Source organism: Agelaius phoeniceus, chromosome 5 (assembly GCF_051311805.1).
Source record: "Agelaius phoeniceus isolate bAgePho1 chromosome 5, bAgePho1.hap1, whole genome shotgun sequence".
NCBI lineage: Eukaryota > Metazoa > Chordata > Aves > Passeriformes > Icteridae > Agelaius > Agelaius phoeniceus.
Window position 1 is genome coordinate 58,141,742 of NC_135269.1, and position 19,204 is coordinate 58,160,945.

General features: G+C 45.0%; 1 protein-coding gene across 7 annotated transcripts in view; it reads left to right on the forward strand.

The window, feature by feature from the left end:
* Positions 1-19,204, forward strand: part of CELSR1 (cadherin EGF LAG seven-pass G-type receptor 1) — a 166,046-nt gene that overhangs the window by 98,890 nt on the left and 47,952 nt on the right. The gene's annotated exons all lie outside the window — the stretch shown is intronic.

The following is a 19,204-nucleotide window of genomic DNA, read 5'->3' on the forward strand; positions in this document are numbered from 1 at the left end:
TGTGTGGAGAGCTGCACTGTGCCCTTTGCTGTCCGTGTGAGAGACTGAGGTCATCACCTTCCCCTTAGCAGCATTTATTGCAGGATGGTTAAATTTGGGCTGGAGGGGGGAGCTCACAACATTGAGTAAATGGCACAAGTAGGAAATGCTCACCAGTTTGTATTCAGGTGCTCTCAGCACTTCCCAGCACATCTGAGAATTGCTCACACCAGCTCTCCAGCAGTGGAAGAGGGAGTGGGTGCTGCAGGGCAGTGACAGCTGGAGGCAGCTCTGCAGCCCTGCCCACCAGGCTGCCCCCACACCCTGCCCCAGGGTTAAGCCTTCACCTCAGCTGGTATTTGTCTGTACAGCAGTTTCTTGGCTACTTCATGTTTTAACAAAGCTGGAAGTAAAGTTCCTGTGAGGAGGTTGAAAAGACAGGGACAATTTAGGGATTTGAGTTGTGCCAAGATAAATGGGATGCTGTGTCTAAACTTGACACAGTTGAGATCTTTGAATCTGTGTTGATTCAAAGAGCACCAAAACTCATGAGTTTTGAAATATGAAATCATGCACACATATTAGTTTGCAGGTACTGCATCCTTCCACTCTTTCCAAAATCCTACTGCAGTGTCAGTTCATAATCCCAAGGCTACACAGCCCCTTTGTTCTGCTCAGACACTGCATAACCTTTCTGAGCATGCAGAGCTCCCCTGAGCTGTCTCCCTCCTCCCTGTCTCTGGCTCATGTTTGATCCTCACCTTCAGACCCTTCTGGACTCTCCTCCCTCCTGTCTGTCTCTGTCTTTTCCTGGCAGCAGGGCCACAGGGGCTGCCTCCACCAGCACCCCTTTGGTGCTCCTTGCCCCTTTTTCCATTCTTCTGTTTGCCTGGGGAGCTTCTGGTCTTTGCTCCTTTTTAGACATCTCTTGCCAATGTTGTCCATGGGAATAATCATCATCACAGATACCCTTGGAGATCCAATTTATTGATTTGTCTTTCTTGCATTAAAAAACTTCAGCAGCAGCTGTTTTCTTAATAGACACATCCTGGTGATGTGCAAGGTCACCCTGCACAAAGTCAGTTTGCTAATAACCATAATGAAATGAGAAGCAAGTGTAGAAGTGACTCCTGTAAAGTATTTTCTGTATTTAGCTCAGAAGTGATGTGCTTGGTAATATTTATCTTTATTGCTGTTGAAAAATGATGGTTTAGAATTAACGAATAGAATTAACTAATTAGAATTAACTAATTAGAATTAACTAATATCAGAAGGTCCCCTGTCACTTGGGGACCAACAGTGGAGCCTCATCAGTAAAAGATAAGTCCAGAGCTGGCTTTGCTGCACTGTGTTTGCAGAGAGGCATCAAAGCAGTTCTCTGTCAGTTCAAGTATTTGATGCTTTCTTACCAACCCTGGTATGTGCCAGCACTGTAAAACATTGCAGTAAGGAAACAGATTGTATCAGAGGAAGGGAAGCAATGCCATTTCATTCACTGTGTAGTGATGGAAGTGGATGCTCCCTACATTGGAGGAAACCAGCTGGTTTCAGTAGAAATGCCTGAGGGAAGCACATGGAACTTGTACTAAGTGTTGGCTCTGTATTGAATTTCTGGAAGGGAGGACATCAAGGGGGAGGAATTAGAAGCTATAAGACAGCAGAAGTGAACTAGGAGTGTTTTATAACCATTATCTAGTTTCAGCTGTGTATTAGAAGTTTTTCAGCTTCCCAGTAGCAAGGTATCAGTTTACCTGTTACTTGCCATTACAGATGTTTGCTGACAGTGGGGGAAGAGAGGAAGGCCACTTGCTGACTCTGATAGCTCAAACACATTATTTGGTGGGGTCCTGATCTTGCAGCCATTAAAATCAATGGGGAGTATTGAATTAAAGGTAACCCATGAGTGACCTGCTTTCTCAAGAGGTATATATTGATAAGAAATTTAGAAGAAATGGAATTTAAAAAATTATTTTGAAAGGAAAGGTGGAAGAAGGGGGAAGATTTCAGCCTGGAAAATAAAACTGATTAAAAAATAGTACAAACAGCCTGCTGCTTGTCCATGGGATAGCTGGTGTAAGGGGCAGCAGCAATGTCAGCTGCCCTATTTGCCTCAGTACTATACTTCCTCTCCAGATGGTGAGAATATAGTCAGCCTCTGATGGAGTTTGTTCCTCATCCTTTGGCTCTCCTGAGCCTGCCAGCATGAGTGACAGTGACCAGGTTTAGCTGTGCTGATACTTGTTGGAATAGGAGCACACCCATCTTTGATGGTGATGATGCTCAGTAACAAGGGCATTATTTCAACTGTCTGGCATTCATTGTACATACAGGTAGGTATTACCTGGAACAGCAGATTTTACTGGACCCTGTAGTGAGTGGTGTTTTTAATTAAGTGCAAAGTTCAAGCCACTCTCCCAAACTCCTGATAGAAACACAGTTCTGTTCAGCATTTGAGATATACTATCAAACTTATGTTAATGTTTTACCTGACTCATTACCTCAGGGTAGAATTCATCATTTGGCACAACATAAAATATTTTGAGTATGGACATGTTCCTTTAATTATAGAGGGCATGTACCTGTATATTTGTATTTATATGCTCTGTATATTATGTGTTACTTATACATATATGACATCCAAGTTGCTTAAGGATGTTACTGTTCTGTAAGCAGAAGGTCCTTCTGCACGTCTTTAAGAGAGCACAGGATAATTTCACCTCAATGACAGAAAACCTGGGAAAAGCATATAGAAACAAACTCTCAGTGAGTGTCTGATGTGCAGTGCAGTAATTCTGGGGGATAGAATGAACAAAGTCCTGAATGACTCACTGGGTGACTCACAAAAGGAACAATTTCTGTGTGCTGTTAGGCAGTGCCTGTGGTGGGATCCGCTTCCATGGTCAGGAGGTGTAAAATGGTGGGTGCCTAGGAGACTGTCTCCACTGTACTGGTCTCTTGAACCTACAGTCTCCTAGGATGAGCTATTCAGGACAAATATTACTCTTTTTCCATAACTGGGATGAGATTTCTTCTCATATCTGATAATCAATAGTAAGCTGCTGTTTTTTCTCTCCCTCCTTGAATGTCTTTGATTGAGACATGCTATGGGTTTTGTTTCAGATACTTGCCTGTCTTGGGAGTAGCTCACCCCTTCAGAGTGATTACAGTTAGTAGGGACCTGCTGACTCTCATCCCTGTGTGCTTCCCACCAGCAGAACCCAGACCTGCACTTAGACAACTGCAGAGAAAACAGGCAAATTCTTCAGTTAGAGATAAACCTTAAAGAAGTGAGGGTGATTGGGGTTGGTCTTCGGTGTGTTGTGAATTCAAAGGACAGGAGGTGCATTGCTCTCAATTAGACTCATATGAATTCAAAAGTTTCCTGCCTGTGGTAAGTGATGGTTTCTCTTGAGTTAACTGGCCTTCGTCTGGGGCAAGCTGCAGCTTGAATATCACTGAAGACCGAGTTAATACTGTAGAGATTTAGCTGTCAGCCCACTCATACACTAGAATTTCCCAGTACCTTCCCATCTCATGGAGGTTTTATCCCTCATCCTCTGGCTGAAAGCTGTTTACAGTGCCAGAACACCCTGTGTTTCAGTGCCAAGTCCCACTTGTATCTTATTTTCCATACCTGGGGTGGGTACAGCTGCTCTCCCCCTGTGCTTGCTCAGCAGGTGAGTGAGTGGGTGGGAAGGCAGCTCCCTCCCTCCCCTGGGGGCTCCTTGGCCAAAGCTGATCCTGAAGGGTTACTTTACCATGCCCCCACAGCTGTGTGTAGCATCACAGAGCTGATTTTTTGAAGTCTGCATCCACAAATCCTCCATACTATGGATCACTAGTAGTGCCACAGACTGGCTCTGGATGCCAGGGGTGGCCTCTGGCCAAAACCCACCAGCTCCATATCTGGGACACCTCAATGGGCCCCATTTGTTCAGGGCGTCTGAGTGGGGCTCTCCAGCACTGATAGACAGAGCTTGTGTGCCTTGCTGTGATCCAGCTGTGGGCAGCTGAGGGGCTTGGGATGCTGTGGATTTGGGACTGCTGCCAGCTCAGGCAGACTTGGGATGAAGCTGTTCACAACAGAGATCCTATCTGCACTTGCTCAGGATTTAGGATAAAATGGAAGGAAGGGCAGGGTCATGGAGGAAGAGTCAGGAAGAAAAAAAGCAATTCCAGGCCAGATCAGGGTTTCATATGATGCTGTTCCTGTAGCTAGTCAGGCAATATGGCAGTCAGAAAAAGGAATCTCATATGGAAGTTCTGTGAATATAGGTGTCCAAAGAGGCATAAATTAAGAGCATACCTGAAGATATCTGTCAATGCTCTTAATGTTAAAACAAAAAGCATCTGCTGGTCTGTGCTGAACCACCCACCTTCACTCCATGTACAGTCTTTATCTCCATGTGCAGTTTTTGTCATGCCCAAGTGTACTGGGTTTGGCTGGAGTAAAGTTAACTTTCTTCACAGCAGCTAATATGGGCTGTGTTTTGTATTTGTGCTGAAGGCAGTGTTGGTAATGCAGGGACCTTTGAGTTGCTGCTGGGCAGGGCTTTCACAAAGTCAAGGACTTTTCTACTCCTCAGACTGCCCCAGCAGTGAGGAGCTGGTGGTGCACAAGGAGCTGGGGGGGACAGGCAGGACAGCTGACCAGAGGGGTACCCCAGGCCATATGATGGAAGGGAAGAAGGAGGAATGGGGGGATGTTCACAGGGATGACATTTGTCTTCCCAAGTCACTGTTACACGTGACAGAGCCCTGCTTTCCTGAGGATGACTGAACATCTTCCTTGCCCATGGGAAGTGGTGAATAAATTCCTTGTTTTGCTTTGCATGTGTGCACAGCCTTTGCTTTACCTATTAAAGTGTCTTTATCTCAACCCACAAATTTTCTCACTTTTTCCCTTCTGATTCTCTCCCCCATCCTTTTGTGGGGAAAGAGAGTGAGCAGCTGTGTGGGGCTTAACAGATAAAGACTTTCTATAATTCCTGTATAAGGAGAAAAGACCTTGAGATAAAAATTGCAATGTTTACCTGGCAAGCTTGGATATGTAAGGGAAGGTTACTGGGTTTGGGGTTTGCTGAGTTTTTGCATTTCTGGGCAGCTAAGGATGCATCCCCCTATTTTTAAAATTAAGCAGAAGAGTCAACCAGTTGCAAAGTACAGTCCTGTACAACCCCTGTATGTCTTATACTCTTGCATGTCTGATGTCTGCCACTTGTTGGCAGAATTATCTTCAGGATTATCTTTACAGCAAATCTCTAACATTCATCACTGCCTTTGTTTTACTAGAGCCTCTGTTTTGATTCTGGGAGCTCGTGTCACCCAACTGCCTAACAGTGGCCAGAGGCAGAGCACTGCTGAACAACTTGAGGATGTGTACACAAAACTTTTATTTTAAAACTCAGGTCCACCCCTGTTCTCCCACCCAGGAGCCAGCTGAGACCAAGTTTCATGCAGCCACCCATCACCAAGAGGGGGTGACACAGTTATACCCCAAAAATCAAGATCTACAGGGCTGTGTATTGTTGTAGCCGTGGGCAGCTGAAGCTTGGTGGCCGCTTGCAATCCCCTGGCGCGGGCAGGCAGGAAGTGCCTTTTAGTCCAAGGGCAGGAGCACAAGTGGCACAGGCAGTGCAGGCAGTGGGAGTGGTGCAGCTCTGTGCTGGAGAGGTGAATGCAGCAATTTGTTTTCAATAGGGTGGGGTGAGTGCAGCAACCTGTGACAGTCTGCTGCAGAGACAAGCACAGACCCTGCTGCCTCTGGCACACGTGCTCCTGCACGAGGTGCCTTTGGAGCTGACAGATAGGTTATCTTGTTTCCTTCTGAAAACACAGACCTTCTCTGTTGATTGCAAATTTGCCTGTTATGGAAATATATTCCATATCCAGCACTGACAATTGATTTTGTCATTTTGCCTTGGAAAAAAAAAAAGGCAGAATGCTTTTCACTACAACATTGTAGTGAAACTCAGACTGTGGCAATTGTGCCAAAAAACAAGAATGGCACTGATTGCTGCTCTCTTTCCTGTAAAGTGAACCAATCCTTGTTAGACTGGGTTCTCAGCTCTCTGTTGCCCCAGGACCAGCAGGCAGCACCAGGCAGTAGCTCAGCACAGGCTTCCCTGTGCCATCCCACTCCCACCTCGTGTGAGCTTTCCAGCACAAACACCTTGTTTGCTCAGCTCTTGGTCTCCCTGCTGAGCCTGCCAAGGAGGCTGCCAGCACTGTGGGTGATTTATGAGGCAGGCACATGCCTGCAGCTGAATAGGGATTGCCAGCTCCTTGGAGAAAAGCCACATAGCTGCCACCAGCTAGGCATAACTTTGTCATTGGACCCTGGGTGCAAGACACTGCCCTCTCAGTATCCAAGACACCACCCAGTATCGTTTACCCTGAATCTGAGCGGTCAGGAAAAGTGGTTGGTGATTAAATTCTTAGGTATTTGGTATTGCCCCTTGTGCTGGGCAGAACCTCTTGCACCAGAGCAGGATTGCCCAGCTGAGTGCTGAGTTTCTTACCTTGGTTGGAAAAGACAGACCCCAACAGAAGTCAAATAACTGGAAAAACAATTAGCAATAACGTTTGGGTATGACTTATGCAAATGTCAATCACTGGTGACATCGGAGCAGATGTAATAGTGATCTGAGGGAGAATTTTTGAAGTTAATCCTCTTGGTGGCTTCCAGACTAATTTGTTAAGGGATTGAGGGAGATTTTCTAAACAAACAATGCAGTTGTTGAAGATTATGGTAATGCCACTGTTGATCAGATGTGGCACTGCCAGAGTTTGGATTTTGCTGGCTCGGATTGACGTGCTGTGTTTACAGCATTTGTGATTGACACAGACCTGCTCCAGCATTGCTTGGCATTATCTGATAAAGAAAAATGCAGAATAGTAATTGCCATGTTAAGCAAACCGTGGAGGTGGAGAGGTACTGGAAATACTGAAAATGTTATTCAATTAGGAGCACCCTACTTCTCTGAGCATATTTTTCCAGAAGGAAATGGAATTTTGTGGCATTTCAAAACCTAAATTCATGGTATTTCTAAGAAATGCCAACAGACCTTTTAAAGGCTCTCCTAAGTGTGCAAGGCAGAAAGTGCATTACAACATAGTGCTTCCTCTTAAAAGAAACCACATATTCTTACTTAAGATTTAACTATATTTCTTCCAATGTTATCGTTCCCTTATCACCCATCTCATTGTGAATTGTTTAATAGCAGAATGTACAGCAGGGTCTGGAGGCCAGTGGTGTTACAGCAAGGAGGAGGTGGTGGATGGTGCTAACATCCAGCAGTGTGGATGGTACACCTCACCAGATCATCAATTTGTGCTGGATGCCTTTCCTTCTACGGCATTTTCATGGGATCAAAAGTTCTGCCATGGCTTATGCACAGGGGAGCCTGCAGGACACCAAAACCACAGGGAGCATGACCACAGTCAGTTCATTAGCTCAAGTTTTTGAATACTTAGCTGTACTTACCCATGTAACTGGGGGGGCCTCATCTTCACAGAGAAAGGGTTTCTTCACAGGGTTTCTTCAACTTTATAAGAAAAAAAGCATTTCAAGTGTAAAAGTCACTTTCTTTTCTAGCCACAACCAAATCTTTTAAGCAGCATCCTGAGAGACATTCATGTTTAATTTAGTTCTCAGCTCAAGAGGGTAAGGAAATTTGACTGGAATACCAAGGTGCTTAGCCAGAAGCAGGTTATGAAGTTTTTTCACAACTTTCTTACAAGAACAGAAGTTGCTGTATCAGCAGATTATTGTCCTTTTTGGTGGGTAGTCTTGTGTACTGGTGAAAGGTGTGGTGGGTAGTGCTGGAGGCTCATGTACAATATGAGAGTATGAGGAATTTGTAGCTCTGCATTTGTATTACTGATCTGTATTTTTGGTGCTACTGGGCATGGCCACTTAAAAAAACCCTAGCAATTAAAATTGCAAGCAGGTAGAGGAAGGAAAGAAATTAGATTTTCATTACTGAATGCATTCTGCATTTTACATTTGAAGTTCAGAATGTTGTTCTAGTCAAACACATAAAATATGTTCTTCATGTCTGAATGCAAAAGATGTAATTTCCCACATGCTCAGAACTCAATTTTTAAAATGCCATGAGAAAAGGTAATCTCAGAAAAAATAGTTCCTTTTGTGAGTCATTTCCTGGTTTTCTGGCTCATGATTCATGCACTCACATCCTTGCTGAGGTCAAATTCATCCTCTTCCACCCAAATCCAGAGGATCATCAATGAAAGTCCTCCTCTAGGTAAGACCATAGATTTGCTATACAGAAACTGAACCTTGACAGATTCTGATTAGAATTAATATACCTGCCCACAATTTGGATGTTCTTGCTGTCCCCTGAAATCTTTAAATCAAGTCAGTATTTCCCTTTCTAAAGGAACATTTTCACTTGGGTTCAAGTGATGTTATTGAGCAGGACTCACTGGGTTATATTCTGTGATTGTATAAAGCAAAGGACTGATTAGATGAGAACATGAGTCCCATAGATTCAAAAAATGTGACAGAACCCTGTGAAAACCTGTCTTGAGTTCCAGCCTGCAGTATTGCAGGTGGAAAGCTCAGAGGGAGCAGAATAGTTGCTGCACACTTGCCCTGTTCTTACACACTTGCACAGCATCTTACCACTCCCTCAGTGGGACTTTGGCCTGGCCCATGGCAACCATTTACATTCCTAACATCTCCTGAAAAGCACTGGAGGGCTGCCTGGCTAATATTTACTTTTTCTTGCTCTGGCTGGTTGTGGAGCCCTTGCAGGTGTTAGTGGGTGTAAAGGGATGGGGGGTGGGCAGCTGATCTGCCCTTGTGGAACAAAGATATGTGAGCCTGGACTTTAAAAGTCCCTCCCTGCAATTCCACAGATATTTATTCATGTGGATTTCAATTAGTAATTGTTTTTGTTGCTGTTTTGTTTGCTTTTTTTTTTTTCTAGTGGAGGGTAAGTGTGAAGTGATTGATATCTGGGAAAGGAAATCAGGCTTTGGCTGTGGAGCGACATTCCATTGTCTTGACACAAAATAACAAATAACTCACCTCTAAATCTGTGTCTCGGGAAATTAAAGTGTAAAGCAGTGAAAGTCATGTGGAGGTCATTGAGATGTAAAGTGTGACCTGCTCCCCAGCACTGAGTAGCTCAGCTCTCAGTGACAGCTTTGAGAAATCTCTGGGACTGGGGAAGGGAGGGAAAGCGTGTACCCAGGGCCTGGCTTGTTCTCTCCCCCGCCTGCTTTTTGGAACTTTGCTCTCACAGAGTTTGCAAACACCACCTGAAAAACACTGATTGTTGTGGTGGTGATTTTATATGCAAACACAAACAGGAGCTTTTCAGAAAACATCTGCACAGTAAGGGACTGTGTCTTGGCAAAACCAGCCTGAATCCTCCTCTTTTGGAAGGCTCATCTTTGTCAAGGCTGTTCAGTGCTTACTCTTCTCACATCACCCAGGTTTTAAAGGTTTAACTTGTGTGTCCATCTGGGGTGTGCACCCCACATCTGAACTGGGTGTCAGCTGTGTGTGGCTTTTCCTCCTGGTGTGGGGCTCTCAGGTCATGCTGGGGAACCTGGCACCCAGCGATGCTCCTGAGCCCAGTTTGCTCAAGCCATCTGTCACCTCTGCAAAAATCCCAAGACATTTAGTGGCACCTCCCAAAATGGTGATCTTTGGGATCTCCATGAGACCTGGCACAATCTGGATGGTCCTTGGTTCTCCCTAAGGCCCTGGGGACAGTGCTTAAAGGTTGTGCTCTGCAGCCCAGCCTGGCAAGGCCTTGCTCAAAGCCACAGAGTCATTGGAATGGCACCTCAGGAATTTGGTGCGAGTTCTTTGAAGTGCACTGTTAGCACAATTAAATCATCTAGTAAATCACAATAGCTCACTGATTTGCAGCAACTTTTCGGGTATTTTGTATCTGTCTGTGTAGTGAGAGGAAGCAGCACTTTGCAGTTACCTGGCCTTGCAGAAGTCTCTGTGTGCCAGGAGATCCTCATAAAGATCCAGCCATGGGGATAGGGAATGAGCCCATGGAAAAGTGTGGGATTCCTGGATGTTATAGGCAGAAATGTGACTCCATTACCACACTAAGCAGCAGTTTGCTTGGCAAGGTGTCCCCAGGGATCTGTCCAGAAAGGGGTTAGTTGCTGTGCATAAGTGTCACAGGTATTTCTTGGACTCTGAGAGCAGCCACATTGACATTCTGGATGCAAAAATATGGCATAGAAGTTACAAGATTTATATAAAGCAAAAAATATTTCGGAATTGTTCTTTGGCAGGTAAATAGGGACAAGTGGCAAAGGGAGAAGGATTTGCTGAAGTGGAACAGGACAGAAGGGGAGGGAGAACAAGGGGGCTCTTCCAGCATCAAAGAATATGTTCTTCTTTCCCAGTTCTCCAAAAATGCTGGAGAACATCCTTGTTGGTGGAAAGAGAGTGAGACAGCAAAATAGGCAGAAAAAGGGTTCAGAGGGCAGGAAAGGTCAGGGAGAAGGGACATCAGCCACAGGGGCAGATCAGCATGAGGAAAGGGCTGCAGAGGAAGGACAGGACACCCTCAGCAGCAGAGCACTGTGGTGAGTGCTGTCTGCCACATGGAAAACTGAATGTTGTCTTGAGGAGAGAGAGAATGGTCTCTTGACAGCCAAAACAGGTCTGTCTTGCTGTGTCACTGATTCAGCCTCAAAGAGCTGAGAAGCATCTGGGAATACACATTTGAGGATAAAATTTCCATTTGCAGACAGAGAAAACTCTTCTTCCCATCAGCACTGCAGCAGCCCTTGCCAAAATTAGTCAGAACTAGCAATATACCCTTTGCTGGATGATATTTGTGAAGATCCTGGTCAAGCTGTAGAAGCAAGGAGCATATCTGGATGCCATGCCTGTGTAACCATGGCTTTTCACAGCCCTGTTGTGCCACTGCCACATGTTGTGACAGGAGGAGCTGCTCCCCATCTCTGCCCCAGCACTGGAAGAACAGCAGCAGTTTGGGCAGTGCCATTCACTAGTGCCAGGTCTCATAGCTGTGCTGAAACCTCCTGCTTTGAATATCAAAGTTTAGCCTCTGGATGCAGCCCTAAAGGAGATAACAAATCAGGCCAGTAAAACTCGCTTGACTTTGTAGGCCAGCCCAGATCCTGATGATTGGTGTTGCAGGCCGTTTCTCTAGGAAAAGAAACTGGTCTGATGGCTTTTTAGGATTTGCATTTTTTACTCACTGATGGGAAGCTCTTTGGTTTTCCTTTTCACTGTCACAAGCTCTCGTGTTTCTGTACAGACTTGAGTCAAATTTGTATAGAGAAATGCCATTAAAATATTCAGTGAATAAAGGGGATACATACATCAAAGGAGTTAAGGGGGTTATGTGAAATGACTTGTCCTGCCTTTCCCTGGTGACTAATCAGGATCTGTTCTTCACACCGCCTATCTTCAAGGTGCTCTGGAAATCTGCAAGGGGAAACTCCAGAAAACAAAGATTAACGTTAGTGGTTTCTGTAATGTGGCCTGATTTAGAGCTTCCTGATTGATCAGAGCGGTCTGCAAGTCCATGCTAAGCTCCTCTGGCATTTCCACAGGACTGTGAGCAGTGTGCTGTCCCTGTTTATTTTTTCCTGTTTATTTATTTATTTTCCTTGCTGGGGGAGCTGGGCTCCGGCAGCTTGTCCGGGGAGACCGCCGCTCCATGGGCCCTTAATGAGCTTTTTGAGCACTGAAGCAGCACAGCATCGCCTGGGAATGGCCCGGGCTCCTCCCTTCCCCACGGCGGAGCGGGAGCAGGGGCCGGCGGGTTAACGAAGCAGCCGGGGCTGGCGGGCGGCCTAATGAGCGCCAGGGAGCCGGGCAGGGACCCTGGCAAGGCTGCAGCCCTGGCAGCAGCAGCCTCCAGCCAGTGCCACTTGCCCCAGTGCCCCCAGCAGGACCTGTGCACTCACTGCAGTGCCCCCAGCAGGACCCTGTGCCACTCACTGCAATGCCCCCAGCAGGACCCTGTGCCACTCACTGCAGTGCCCCCAGCAGGACCCTGTGCCACTTGCCCAAATGCCCCCAGCAGGACCCTGTGCCACTTGCCCAAATGCCCCCAGCAGGACCCTGTGCCACTCACTGCAATGCCCCCAGCAGGACCGAGTGCCACTCACTGCAGTGCCCCCAGCAGGACCCTGTGCCACTCACTGCAGTGCCCCCAGCAGGACCCTGTGCCACTCACTGCAGTGCCCCCAGCAGGACCCTGTGCCACTCACTGCAGTGCCCCAGCAGGACCTAGTGCCACTCACTGCAATGCCCCCAGCAGGACCGAGTGCCACTCACTGCAATGCCCCCAGCAGGACCCTGTGCCACTCACTGCAGTGCCCCCAGCAGGACCGAGTGCCACTCACTGCAGTGCCCCCAGCAGGACCCTGTGCCACTCACTGCAGTGCCCCAGCAGGACCCTGTGCCACTCACTGCAATGCCCCCAGCAGGACCCTGTGCCACTCACTGCAGTGCCCCCAGCAGGACCGAGTGCCACTCACTGCAATGCCCCCAGCAGGACCCTGTGCCACTCACTGCAGTGCCCCCAGCAGGACCCTGTGCCACTTGCCCCAATGCCCCCAGCAGGACCGAGTGCCACTCACTGCAATGCCCCCAGCAGGACCCTCTGCCACTCACTGCAGTGCCCCCAGCAGGACCCTCTGCCACTCACTGCAATGCCCCCAGCAGGACCCTGTGCCACTCACTCCAATGCCCCCAGCAGGACCCTGTGCCACTCACTGCAGTGCCCCCAGCAGGACCCAGTGCCACTCACTGCAGTGCCCCCAGCAGGACCCTGTGCCACTCACTTCAATGCCCCCAGCAGGACCCTGTGCCACTCACTGCAGTGCCTCCAGCAGGACCCTGTGCCACTCACTGCAATGCCCCCAGCAGGACCCTCGGCCACTTACCCAAATGCCTCCAGCAAGACCCTCTGCCACTCACTGCAATGCCCCCAGCAGAACCCAGTGCCATTTGCCCAAATGCCTCTAGCAAGACCCTCTGCCACTCACTGCAATGCCCCCAGCAGAACCCAATGCCATTTACTCCATTTTCCCCTGTTATTACTGTAGCCGGAAGTGTTAAAAAGCAAAGAGCCCCAAAAGGTTTAAGGCATTTTCCACCCAGCACTTTTGTGGGTGGTGGGGTCTGAACCAGCGCATTAACAATGAAGAGGAGAGTGTTAAAAAAAATAACAAGGAAACAGATTCTTTTTAACCTTTAACCATTCCAAATGGCCAATAAATCATTAGCTACTAATTAACAAAAACAGAAGGGTAACTTACTGTCTGGTAAGCAAACTCTTGGAATCACTGAAAGGCTGGCACTGACTTCAGGATGGCTTTTCTTCTTCCACTTATTAAAAAGACAAACAAGCCAAGCTCTGAATATTAAGCTATGTCATGCAAAGCATTGTGCAAGAAGACTGACTGTCTAAAATACCTATATTTTTAATGTGTACAGTGAGCTGAGAAAATGCAGAATTTACAATATGCAACATCTGACCCCCAAGAAATTGGGTCTCCTCCTGGTGCCAAGTGTAACAAGGTACATTGTGTCTCATCTGCAGGCAGTACTGGTTTGCATTTTCGAAGTCTTGGCCATACTTACAGTCTGCTGCTGAATCATCTCCTCAGCTCCTTCAAAAGACTCAATGGGGTGGCTGAAGCAGGAGGAAGACCTCCTGGCCTGGGTTTGGGCTGGAGAGCACAGCTTTCAGTCTGAGCTCAGGGAATATCCCTTATGTTGGAGCACTCTCTGATGGCTGACCAAAACCACTCTCGCTCTTCCCATCTGTGAGAAAAGTCAAGTGGCAAGTTTTTATCTAGGAATGGAAGCTGGAAAAAAGTTGTCTGGTGGAGGAAATGTTTGTGAGACCTCTGGAACAGGCTATTATCTTGCAGATTAACTAATAAAAGGGTGAGATCTAGGAATCCGAGTGTCACCACTGCTGCTGATTGACTAAACAAACATTTGAACTTTGCAGTATTACTATTACATGTACAGATACTATCTCGTCTGGTTTAATTTAAAATAAGTCTGCCCAGGATTGGACTACTTGCTTAAACCTCTCCAACAGTTTTGTATCCTGACTTGGAAACAGTAGGACATATGATCTAAAATACAAGGGTTAAGTGTTTAGGACAAGGGCTCCCATTGTCTGTGGATCTGTATGTCTTTTCCATTCACTGTGCATCGTTACACCAGCTGTGTCTCTAATAAGTAACTGTGTGGGCTCTCGCAGTTTAAATATTTACTTAAACATAATAGAGAACCCAAACGAAACTGAGCCACATCAGAATATCCACCTCTGATGTTCTAAGTGTAATCACAGTGGATTTGTGCAGTAGATTTGCAAACTATAAACAGATGTGTTTTGATGACTTTCTCTCCTCTGTCTGGTCTCCACTTGTAAAACACAAGTTCACAGATTAAGCTTCTCAGGGTTTTTCAACTGGGAGAAGCTACATGTCTTTCTTACTGTTGAATTTATGGGGAGAAGTCCAAACATTGCCCTGTAACTGAGTTTCACAAAAATCAGATTTGGCATCACTAGGAAAATACCTCCAAGTGGTGTTCTCTCACTGCAACCTGAGAAAGTCACTACAGGTGATCAAAGGGAGTTCCACACCCTGTTGTGGCTCAAGGAGGTCACTCCTCCAGGTCACTGCTGAGACAGTAGATGAGTCTCACTGTAACCTCTGCTGTGGTCAGAAAGGGAGCTGCAGTTTTCAAAATACATCCTAGGAGGCTGCCATTCCTGTAGTCACATTTTGCCTGTGACTCTCTGGGCAAAGGTGAATATCATGGGTTAGACATGAGATGGGAGATTGTCACTTATAGATCAGAACAAGTGATCTTCATGAAAGCTCAGTGAGGCAAATTTAAGTTTCATTTAATTGTTTACAGTTTTAGGTAATTTTACTAATTTCCATCTTTTGAGGAACATAAATATGGTTAATCTTGGTTTACAGATGAAGAAAAAGGTAGGGGACTTGTGCTGCCCCATATTGATCCTAAGACAGGACTATTTCTTTTCTCCAGGTGACCCTATATGTGACTATAACATAAAAACATAAGAGTCAGTGTAACAAACAAAATGAATTTCATTATGGGATGCACAGAATGTTTGAAGAATCATTATGTGATAGTGATAAAACACTGCAACACTCAGGGCTGCTTTTTCTTCCTTTCATTTGAGGCCCGGAATAATGCACTTCTTTCATAGTTTGTTTAAGGGAGACCAGGTTTTCTCTCTGGCACTGTTTGGTACCTCTTCTTGCTACTCAGTGTTACAGCATGTGGTCTTTGAAATTTGAATCCCAGCTTCTTTCTGGAGAAGCACTAACTGAAAAGGCAGCCTTTAGGGTTAGGCAGCGAAAGGTAAATTTTCAGCTCCATGAGCAGGAACTCAGTTACATGACTTGCATTACTATTAATGGGGGTCATGCTGGTAAATTCCTGTACACCACATTGCACATTTACTCATGAGTGCAGAATTGGCACAGCTAATGAAACTTGCCTTTCGGGTAGCATGTATTTCAGGAGATGGGTCTGACAGGCAGAAAGGACTGCTAAGTACCCAGATGAAAGTCTGGCTTTTAACTCCTTGAACATATTTCCAGAAAATAATAGTGTGAATTAATGCTGGTTAGTGTTAGCTGTTCCTACTGTTAGGGATCAGTCTTGCTCCAGTAGGATTTCATTGAGGCAAAGATCATGCTTGAAATGTGAATGTGTGTGCTGTCATGTAGTGTTGGCAATTCACTTTCTGTTGCCTTTTCCAAGTACTACTCACTGTCACTCATTTTCTTTCAAACATAGGCCAGTCCTCTGCTAAAATGGACTTCTATAATCATAAACAAATAAAGTTTTTTTAAATCATTTTCAGCCCTGCTACTTTCCCAACAATGATCCCTCCTATGGCTGAGCATCCCCTGGTGATTACCAGCCTACATTATTCATGGGCATCTTATACCCCTTTATTCTTAAACCGTGTGCATTGCAGTGATGGCATCTTGTTTCCAAAACTCTTCTCTAGCCTTTACTTTGCTAGGCTAAACATGCCAAGTCCATTTTGCCTGTTTGATATGGTAAACTTGCTCTGGCTCCTGTTCTGTGCACCTGCTGTAATTGGAAGGTATTTTAAGTAAATGGAAACAAAACTGCCCAAACATTCCATCCTGTTCAGTGTTATGAAAGTTTCCTCATACGCATCTGTGCAACAGCCCAGTGTTGTATTGCCTTTTTAACCTTTCAATCTCACCATGGTTCCTCATTGTTTTTAGTTAATTAGTAGGGTTTTTAAATTATTTTTCATCATTTAGTGCTAAGAGTTTCAGAGCCTGCAATAGGAATTCATCTAGGAGTCTGGAAATTGAATCATCAGATCCCAAGTTTCATGTTGTGGGATTAATTCTCTTTCTTGCATGCAACTATTCAAATACATGATATTGAACTATTTAAATGCATGATACTCTAAATATCCTTTACATCACCAGTAACCTATATTTAACATTAATCAAAGTATTTAATGATTAAAATCTGTTCCATGATTTATCACTGAAGGAGCTCTTAACTTGGGCTTTCTCTGACAAAGTCTTTTATTTATTTCCCATTATTTCAATTATAAACCATTCCCTATGTTAGCTGTTGAGAAGATGAATAGTTTGTATTACTTGACACATATTTTGAGATCTTGCCCCATTAATTCAGTCTGAAAACATCTCTTTCCTTTCCCAGTAACATATTCTTGCATTTTGGGAAAAACCTGTCAAATTCTGTCAAATGAGACTTTTAACATGGTCAGCAAATTACCTTGTGTTTGAACTAAGCATGGTTTGAACTGCCAATAGATTTCTTCTCATTCACTGCAATATTCCCTTTCTTCATGGTTCTGTGTGGTCATCAGAGCCCAAGAGATGCCAGAGATCTGTAGTGCAAAGAACAGTCAACATCTAGAGAAACACTTTTCAGTTTCTGTGTTATATAAAGTAAAAAAAAAAATCAATTTGTTACTGCAGCTAGTGACTGTGAAGGAGCAGCTGCAAAGTGCTGAGTCTCATCAGGTTGCAATCATGATTAACATTGGGCAGATCCCCCCTGCTGAGGGAATAAATACCCTGCCTTTGTCAAGGCTTCCATGTAAGAAACAATAGATTATTTCAGTGAAGCACAAGAACATAAATGTTAATCGAATCATTCCTCTGAATGAATAGAAGTAGCACCCAGAACATAAACATTTTAATTTTGGAAGGGAAGGCTTCCCTGTCAGTTGGTTAGTTTTCCATGTATTTTTAAATTTACTTTGAAAAGCTGCTCACTAACATTACCATCATTGCATACAATAACATTTTCAGCACTTCAAATACGTGTGTTTCCTGTCTTTCCAAGCTAGGCAGTGGCAAAGTCCAGGGAGTATCGGAAAAAATAAAATCTGCCTTAATATCACTAAAGAGAGGTCAAAACCTTATACTGAGTAACTGCCAAACTATGTGATCACATTAGTTCTTGGTTGAGGAAATGGAAAATACTTTCCAACTGAAACTGACACCAGGAAACATGTTTTAAAAATGTTTTTTATATATTGGGATACTTAACCTTAAAATAAATGTCTCTATACAGATGATGAAAGTGGCTGTAAGTATGTTAACAAATTTATGTGTCTGTAAGTGAAACAGAAAGAATTCATTTATCCCCTTACTGCTTCCTTGTTTGCTGTACAAATAAGGAATTTCAGAATGCAGTCATGCAGCACATGTTTTAAAGCAAGTGTACAGCAAGCTACAGATGCCCAGCCATCTTCATTTTCATATGGATGCAGCTACTGGTGATTAACACATCCAGTAAATATGTTTGGACTTTGGACTTAAATATGTTTTGGACCAGTGCATCTGGTCAGATCCTACTGGTTTCATTCCTGTGGGGTGTCCCTCTACAAAGCCAGTAGAGTTCAGCTCAGTGCTTCTCTTGTGCCCATAATGCCCTCAGAGATCTTGCACGTGTGGTAGATTAAGACCCCTCAGCTCTATATGAACATTAAACATGGAAACAGTTTTCTTACAGGATTTGCTAGTTCTTCACTGAGGTTGCTATGATTCTGTTTGCACATGCACCTTTTTTAAGTCATAATGTACTTCTCCACTGGACAAATCTGTCTCTTGAGTTTCCACACAGAAAACATCATCTCCTGTCAGTCACTCAGAATGCATCTAATCAGTGACAAAATTAGTGAAGATGATGAAGGATCTGTTTGTGGTGGAAGCACAGAAATTTGATGACTGGTATTGAATTCCTGGTGGTCCCATAGGAAAGCCTGTCTGTTGGGATCACTGAATTTCCCCACTCAGTAGGTGCTGAAGTGGGGAGAACACCAAGTGACAGCACGTGATGGGCAGAGTGAGCCAGTAACAGTGGAGGTGTGAAGCTGAGTGTGATAATTCTAGCTTTGTGTCTCATGTTCACCAGGACACATTGTGACTGGGTGGGCAGGAGTTTCCTACTGCCTGGGAGAAGCAGAGGTGAGGAAAAGCCAGAGCTTTTATTGCTGCTCTAAGCCACATCTTCCATGCTGCACCTGCATCTGTGTGCCTGAACGAGAGCAAGCACAGATACATCTATTATTTTTGGTTGTCCAGCTCCACAGGTCATTGGTCTCTATTCTCCTGTAACTAGAAACTGGAGGCTTCTCAGCTGACCCAGCAATGGGCAGTGGTTTTTCATGCACTCCATCTTGTAGCTGGAGCAAGCAGGTTTCATCTAAGTTCCCTCCAGTCATCAGACAACCCCTCACTACAGCTTTATAGAGGCCTGAACTCAGTTTCTGGTAGCCTGGACAGAGTGCAGCCATCAGAGAAAATGTGATTTAAGCCTTTAATTTAAGCTTCAGTTGTAATAATACATCATTTTAGGGTTTTCATTTCCTTGAAGAGGTGCAAAATGAGCATAATTTATTAGAATTTACTATGCAGAAGTGGGAAAACACCTGTTTGATGTGATTTGGGCCAAAGTGGTTCAGCTGTGGAAAAGACCAAAGCCACTTCTGACCACCCTGTGTGTCATACTGGGCATGTGTGGACTCTGACTGAAGTCATCCATCAGGGCTTTTCCTTGCCTAAATGTCATGGGATAACCCAACTTCTGCTGTTTCATTTACATCTTCTATTTTTGTCCTCTTTGCGGGGTAGTAAGAAGTGTGTTGCTGAGCTG